This window comes from Schistocerca piceifrons, chromosome 10 (assembly GCF_021461385.2).
Source record: "Schistocerca piceifrons isolate TAMUIC-IGC-003096 chromosome 10, iqSchPice1.1, whole genome shotgun sequence".
NCBI classification, from domain to species: domain Eukaryota; kingdom Metazoa; phylum Arthropoda; class Insecta; order Orthoptera; family Acrididae; genus Schistocerca; species Schistocerca piceifrons.
The window spans coordinates 72,444,561-72,451,444 of record NC_060147.1 but is presented as its reverse complement, the minus strand read 5'-3'; positions in this window follow the sequence as shown (position 1 = coordinate 72,451,444).

Below are 6,884 nucleotides of genomic sequence, written 5' to 3'. Positions count from 1 at the left end.
TAATACGTACGCTTTATTTATTTTCAGTTCAACATGCACTTGAGAACGGTGGCACAGCCGAAATCATGATTATGTAAAACAAAGCAACAATTAACAGTCAAATTGTGGAAATTTCTTTCAAAAAATGGCTAGTAATACACTGCTGGCATTACAACATTCTTCATCATGCTTCTAGACGCGTGGATAGGGAAATAATTAACATTTCATAGCAACCACGTAAAATATGTAACACTAAGGCCATCTATGTTTTGTCGTAACGAAAAATTACGCAGCAGGTTTCTCATTCAGAGACTACCTTTGACTTTAGGATGTGTGCGAGGAGACAGCGTTATGCCTCGTGCGCGAAGAAAAAACGTCCACCAGAGCATGTAAGGGTTCAACGTGTGTGTGTGTGTGTGTGTGTGTGTGTGTGTGTGTGTCAGAGAGAGAGAGAGAGAGAGAGAGAGAGAGAGAGAGAGAGAGAGAGAGCGCGCTGATGCTGATATGAAGTTAGATTAAAGCTGTGTGGCTGACCGCGACTCGAAGTCGGGACCTTTGGCTTGTAACCTCCCCGCGAAAATAAAAGAAATTTATATTTAAATGTTAATGGACATCGTGCTAAACGTAACCTCCCAGCAGAAATAAAAGGAAAGTCTATGATAATGAAAACGAGCCAAACATTTGGTCCCCACAAAAATTATAGAATAATAATGACCCAAATGTAAACTCGACACAAAAATTCAGAAATGAAATTTAATCATTAAACCCACAATAATCGGACAGCATCGCTGACCTTAGACCCTGTGCAATAATTAATCTGATAAATTGATTCTGGGAGGAAAAGCATAGGAAATATTGTTTCAATTGGAATGATTCTTTTCTTAAAAACGATTGCTTTGAAAACAAAATTATTATTGGGGCATTTCTTGAACAAATTAATTACAATTAACAGATGTTATTGGCTGAGCGCAATGCTGCTTCATTACCTTATTTAACAATATACCTCGTCCCGAACCGTGACCAGAGACCCATGTCGACGCCCGCCGACTCCTCACACACGACTCCGACTCGCAACTGAACTACATGCTCTCGCGACTCGCTAAGTACAACTACTGCACTCACGCGCGGTCAAGCGCAGACTAGCAACGATAAATAACTCTCTGGTCATAGATTCTGTCAAGCCTCGCCATCGCTGCTACTGAATACGTGTTTCATAACCCTCCACTGCGGGGGGGAGGGGGGGGGGGGCAAAAATTTGGCAGCGATGATGAGTCATTTGGACTTGCCATGAGCAACAAATTTTTTTCTTAACTAACTAACTTTACAATCACAGAATATTCAGATGTAGATCATGAAGTAAATGTGGTGCACATGCACCGAGTACAAAATATATATACAATGAGTACAAAACAAATGACATAAGTGCACACGCACTGAAAAACTCTTTAGTATTTTCACAACAAATAAACATAATGGCAAAAAATCATGTTGACAAGTGACATAAGTGCACATGCACTGTAGTTCAGAATATATGAGCAAATCAAAAAGTACATGCAATCAGTAGTAATCATGTTAGAAAATGACAAAAGTGCACACGCTCTGAAATTCATAATATATCAGCAAATCACAAAATGTATATACAACAAGTAGAAATCATGTTAGAAAAATGACAAAAGTGCACACGCACTGTAGTTCGAAAAAACAAATGTATAGGCCATGAATACAAATGATGTTAGCAAAAAATGATTTTCACTATGTTACAAGAATTAGGATAGGAAAGGGAAGGATTGCATCATGGTAGTAGCACTTAGGTTGCACGCAGCTGCACTGAAAGTCCATATCTTTCCACAGAAGTACAACACCAAGTCAGACAATCTGAAGTTCTTTTCCCAGAAGTATTTATCAGCGTACCCAAGACACTGAAATGTCGTAGTAATATTCCATGTTATCATTTTGGCAGTACATCAGGTACACCAAACAGTGCGACCGTAATAACTTCTCCATCGCTCACGGTGGTGGACAGCATGTCGTGTCAACACCACGCTTTTACAAGGCACACCAACGTAGAATTAGTGCAAAAACCAAATATAGTGCTCCATGATCAAGAGGATATACAGGACAAATGGATATTACAGTAATTCAGGGTAGTTAGGTCAGAAAGTGAAAAACATTAAGTCACATACTAGTCTTCATTGGGAATTACATTAGTAGTTTGCGGCATTCATAGCCCAGTTATTGAACATTTCTGTACCATGTATGTAGTATTACAGAAAAATGTTCATTAATTGATTTACAGACAACATTGTCATTGGTCATTTCAATACCGTAATCAGTAGCGTTCATTTCCCAGTTACAAACCATAACCAGTAGCATTCATTTCCTTGTTACAAAGCATAATTAGTAGCATTCATTTCCTAGTTACAAAGCATTATTAATTAATCATTGGTCATTTAAATACAGTAATCATCTCAATACAGTAATCAGTAGCATTCTTTTCCCAGTTACAAAGCATAATCAGTAGCATTCATTTCCTTGTAAAAAAGCATAATTATTCATTGGTCATGTCAATACCGTAATCAGTAGCGTTCATTATTCAAGTGACATATTATTCATAGCTGATCAGCATTACTCAGAACTCTCTTAAACTGGTATCATTATTTGGGACTGGTAATACATTTTTTTTGTTAGCATTGCTTTGGATAATTATAGGGGAAAGCAAGGAAAAAAATTGCTTCAGGGTTGTTGCTGTAAATGAAAATGTGTAATGTCATTCGTCATGAGTCTGCTGTTGCAAGATTATGAAACAAGTAGAGTATATGTAATCACATTCATAAATGATATAGATTTAATGAACAACTACTTATAGCACATTAATTTCATAAATAATTTCTCCTGCGAAAATATACAAAAAATGGATTATTAAGCTGAAAGAAGAAATGCATTTTATGCTGAAAAGTAGTGAATTTCGAATTAACAGGTAGTGAAATGTGTATAAAAATGTGTTCCATAGCTGTCCTTTCCAAAACCTTCCGTCGTTATACTATGCAATATAACACCTGCTGTCAAAGCAAACTGCAACAAATACTTAAATAACTACATAGCATAAATACGTAACTTCAACAATATCCTCATCTGTAAAGAAAAAAAACTTCATCATCCATCACTTCATTATCATAACTCCATTATTATCATCACCTGTAAAGAAAAACTTCATTATCCATAGTAGCATATTCTTCATCATTATTCATCACCATTCATTATCATCTGCAAAAAAATCACTTCATTACTCATTACATAACTATTCCTTATCTCTAGCATATTCCATCACTAAAACTAAGATGTGTAGTTCTGTCTGACAGCCTGCATCAATCGCTTCGTATTCTGAAAGAAAAAATTAGTTAAGACTGCTATTCTACGATGTGTATAGTATATTCTTGTTAATGCTTGTTAATCCTGATCCATTTACTCTTCATCACGAGATTTGCATCTTCTTTCGTTCATTCCGAAGGTGAAATTCCCATTTCTGTTTAATTTATTTCTTTTACGCATCATTTCTTTCTGAAACTGATGAACAAAGATTAATGTCTTGCATTTACATCATATACTCACTAAATGATGACTGGTTTATGATAACATAATTAAGCATACAGCATACCATGACAGAAAACGTAATATTAAAAAAAAATAGACAGTGTTCAAATGCAAAAATGTACACAGAATATCACAATGCAGCAGCAAAAAATGTAAAACAGTCACGATCTTGAGATATCATAGGGCAAAAATGTCAAAGTCAACTTTATATCTTAATTATTTCACAGTGCATATGAAAACAATCGTACATACATAAAAAAAATGATGACAAGAATTGTGACCTCCTTTGAGTTCACCTTGTATGTTGTGTAGTTAGCAGAGGCGAGAATTAAAGATTTTAATGGAGAGAGAATTTAATAAAATTAATATGTCACTAGATAAAATTGCATAATTATTCATAAGATACGTAAGTTTCTCTGAAAAAAATGCGCACAGTCTGATATGTAACGACAAGAAGAGCGACCTGCTAACCTTACCTTGCCGGGCACTTGCCAAGAAAAAATACGATAATCATCAATAAGTAGTCACATAAATATAATTGCAGAAATAGTCATAAGTGTGTAAATTCATCTGGAAAAATATGCTCGGTCTGATGTGTAACGACAAGAAAAGCGACCTGCTAACCTTACCTTGCCGGGCACTTGCCAAGAAAAAATATGATAAATCATCAGTAACTAGTCATGTGAATATAATTGCATAAGTGATCATAAAAATTAGTAAATGGCATCATAGCATGTTAAATCATAAAGTGTCTTCATTCAATAAAGGGTTTAATGTTGGAGACATGGTGGTTGCCTTTACTTTTTCTGGTTCTCAGAGTTTCGACGTGTACAATATTGGGGTGAGGAATGCTGCGAATCCGATATGGACCTGCGTATAGAAGTTCAAATTTACTGTACTTACCATTTATTCTGCTGGATAAATAGTGCGTACGTACTAATATCTTCTGTCCAATGTGAAAGTCACGGCGTATACAAACTTGTTTTTGCTGTCTTCTCCGGCGCTCTGCGGCACGTTTGATGTTGTTCAGCGCAATGTTAATTATTTCATGGTGTCGTAGTCGACGAGATGTAGGAAAGTTTACTAATTCTGTAATTTTGTTAGGTGGTTCAACATTTTTCAGTATAACAGACGGAGATAGCATAGTAGATTCATTTGGAATGGAATTAATTACATCTTGGAATGAGAGTATGTGTGTATCCCAATCAATACGTCTTTTGTGGCAGTATATTCTACACAGTTTACCAATTTCTTTCATTAATAGTTCACAAGGGTTCGAAGAAGCATGGTACCTGGATATACAGATCGGAGAAATGTTTCTCGTTCGTAACATACGTGTCCATATAGCAGAACGAAATTGTGATCTATTGTCAGAAATTACTTTCAACACATGCCCTACATGAAATAGAAAATGCTTTACAAATGCTTTCGAAACGGTTTTAGCAGTAGTTTTGCGTAACGGAGTGAAAGTAACAAATTTTGAAGTGAGTTCAACAGCGACAAAGATGTAGCAGAAACCTCTATTAGTTCTCGGAATTGGACCAAAAATGTCTACAGCGGCCATATGTCTCAATTTAATAGGTACAATGGGATATCATGGAGGAATATGTGAAGTTGAGTCTGACTTAGCTTTCTGGCAGATTTTGCATGACGCCAAAACTCGTCGTATACGTTTCTCCATGTTGGTAAAATAACAGTTCTGTCTCAGAATAAGAAAACATTTTCTAGCTCCGTAATGTGCGTAACTTAAATGAGTATACCAGATTAATTTGTTAACCAGTTCGTCAGGAATGCATAATAACCAATTGTTGCTGTCAGGGTGAGAGTGGCGAAACAGAATGTCATTGCGTACAGTGTAATGGTTCCTAATCGTAACATTATTCTTATCTTGCCAAAGGTGTTTAATTTCTTTCCACACATTGTAATGACGACGAAATAAAACTTTCAAATGCAACTTGTTGAATGTACATAACGCTGAAATTTGCTTTGCAGAAGTTGGTTGCGACGTCTTGCTGATTGTTACTGAGAGAACGAGATAGTGCGTCTGCTATAACATTTTGTGTTCCGGGAATGTGAACAATTGTAAAATTAAATTCCTGTAAATATAGCTTCCATCTGCTTAATCTGTCGTGAGTGAATTTAGCTGAAAGTAAAAATTGTATCGCTCTGTGGTCTGTATAGACGGTAGTATGTCTTCCATAAAGAAAATGTCGAAATCTCGTAAAAGCCCATACAACACATAACGTTTCCAGTTCTGTAACGGAATAATTTCGTTCAGCAGGTGACAGAATGCGACTTGCAAATGCGTCACGCCTGCTGATTACGATGACAATCTAGCAGCGATTCATCGGTCTGCCCGCGTGCCCCATTCGAATAACGCAAGCAGGCGCAGACAGAAAACTTCGGGCAGCTTCGGAAGTCATCGGTCGCATCCTAGTCACTTGTCTAGGTCGTACGCCATCGAACTGAATACCTAAAGCAACTGAAAACTTCCCGTATAGTGCGTGCGAATTAACTCCGAGCACTCATAAAGATTTCAGGGGCTCTACTTGACCTTGAAATCTCACGTCGTAAAAACTCACAGACAAGAAATTTTATATGCACTTAATTTGCATCACTTGCCTGAATTTCAGTATTAGAGATAACAATCAATAAATCACAATTAAGTTGATAAGCCACATTTACGATCGGTTCTTATTTCTGCAGTAATTTTTGTCTGCCCTACCATGTAGACACACGAACTACTTAAAATTATTTTCTAAAGTATTTAGTTAAAGCGAGAGCGTTCCACTGTGTGACAAAACGAGTAAAATCCTGATATTAAAGCACCAAATATTTTATTCGTAAAACGGGAGTAACGCAGAACACGCCATTCGATGAATATTAGAGGTGATAATGGAAAAATATTGACAATACGCAAATGACAATCCAGAAAGTTCCCTGACCGTTAAAGACGATAACCAAGCATCAAAAACAAAATCGCAATTAAAAATTTTGCAAGGACGTGCAAACCAAGTGAAACAATGATTATTTTATTTTCGATTAGGCTACGTTATAGACCCTATCAACGCACGTACAATGGAAAAAGAGTCTACGCAAATATAAATATTACATGCATAACGTGTTTTTCAATTAGCAAGACTGAATTCATCTATTGCTAGTTCAAGCCACTCCATATCATACAAGAAATAAAATCTACTGTTACACGTAGAATAAAATATAACGAGGACTTCTGTAGAAATGACGCTACTTAGATATGCTAAAAAATATAAAAATCTGTTGTATGTCTTCCGCCGTGATGAGTCTGAACATTA